Source organism: Schistocerca gregaria, chromosome 3, assembly GCF_023897955.1.
Source record: "Schistocerca gregaria isolate iqSchGreg1 chromosome 3, iqSchGreg1.2, whole genome shotgun sequence".
NCBI classification, from domain to species: domain Eukaryota; kingdom Metazoa; phylum Arthropoda; class Insecta; order Orthoptera; family Acrididae; genus Schistocerca; species Schistocerca gregaria.
Genome location: NC_064922.1, coordinates 149,705,357 through 149,707,258, shown reverse-complemented (window position 1 = coordinate 149,707,258; position 1,902 = coordinate 149,705,357).

Genomic DNA, 1,902 nt, shown 5'->3' with positions numbered 1-1,902 from the left:
GGCAAGTATAAGGTGTTAAATGCCGCAGGAATCTCAGGTCTATCTGCATTCATTCCCAGTAAGATTGTGGCTATGAAATCATATGCAGAGGTGAACTGTGCAATAATAGAAATAGTAGAAAAGAAGGGTTGCAGGATATTATTGGACACAGGGTACATGTGTCAGTTGCCAGTACTGATCTGATGAAACATAGGCAGTGGGACCCACCATGGTCAGATTGTGTGGGGCAGGGGATAAAGGTGTCACACCATTAGGTTAAGGGACACAGACTTTTACCTGGATATGGTTCAGTTTAACAATGTGTAGAGATTGTGCCACTTGTTAGTAAGGGCTATGACATGATTCTAGTATTAGATTTCTTATATCATCGTTATGCCATAATTGATCTTTTACAACATAGGGTGGAACTTGATGGAAAAATGTTTCAGTTATGTGAAGCCATTGCCAGTTTAGTGACGTCACAAGGGGAGTCTGTCGTGATAGATGAACCAAGTAAAGCACTACCAATCACACTGAGATTTGATTCATCTAAGGGTAATGGAAAATCACTCTGAGTCAGTGTTGAGTCTAGCTTGCCAGTAGGTATTTTTTGTGCAGTGGAACTGTTAGAAGAGAATAAAGTATTAGATCAGCCAGGTTGTTTAGTTAACAGAGGTATTGTACACTTACAAGACATAAAGGGTGAAAAGAAGGTACCTGTTGTGTACATAGTTCCGCAAAGTCAGCGCGTACACAACTTTCCCACTAGAGCGCGCCCCACTAAGCACAACAGCGCAGGCGCAGCGCTCGTCCTCACTATGAGATGGCGCTGCCTTAGAGACGGACCAAATTCTGCTTCCATCGATCCATGTATTAATATGTAACACAGCCAATGAGATTGCTCCTAACATAGAACATTTTCTCTTCGTGGATCATCGTCGGATAGTGATACCTGAACGCGTGAGGTATTATAACCAGTGTACAGACCTCTAATTATTCAGTCTGCATTTGTCTGCACCAGTCTGCATTAGTCTGTACCAGTCTATAGTCAAGTTTTAGTCTGCGCCTAATAAGATTATCATATTCCTGTACATAGCCATGAAGGTAAATGAATAGACACTTTGTCAAGTATAAGAGATATGTGAGAATAAGATTAACGTACCAAGACCAAAGGAACTTCAGATTGCCAATTGTAAACATCATCCAGAATCAAGTTACATAATGAAACTTCCTGACAGATTAAAACTGTGTGCCCGACCGAGACTCCAACTCGGGACCTTTGCCTTCCGCGGTCAAGTGCTCTACCATCTGAGCTACTGAAGCACTACTTACGCCCAGTACTCACAGCTTTACTTATGCCAGTACCTCATCTCCTACCTTCAAAACTTTACAGAAGCTCTTCTGCGAACCTTGCAGAACTAGCACTCCTGAAAGAAAGGATATTACGGAGAAATGGCTTAGCCACGGCCTGGGGGATGTTTCCAGAATGAGATTAAAACTGTGTGCCTGACAGAGACTCCAACTCAGGACCTTTGTCGTTTGTGGGCAAGTGCTCTAACATCTGAGCTACCGAAGCACGACTCACGCCCGGTACTCACAGCTTTACTTCTGCCAGTATCTCGGCCCCTCCCTTCCAAACTTTACTGAAGCTCTTCTGCGAATCTTGCAGAATTATCACTCCTGAAAGAAAGGATATTGCGGAGACATGGCTTAGCCACAGCTGGGGAATGTTTCCAGAATGAGATTTTCACTGTGCAGCAGGGTGTGCGCTGATATGAAACTTCCCGGCAGACTAAAACTGTGTGCCCAACAGAGACTCGAACTCGGGACCTTTGCCTTTCGCGGGCAAGTGCTCTACCATCTGAGCTACCGAAGCATGACTCACGCCCCGTACTCACAGCTTTACTTCTGCCAGTACCTCGC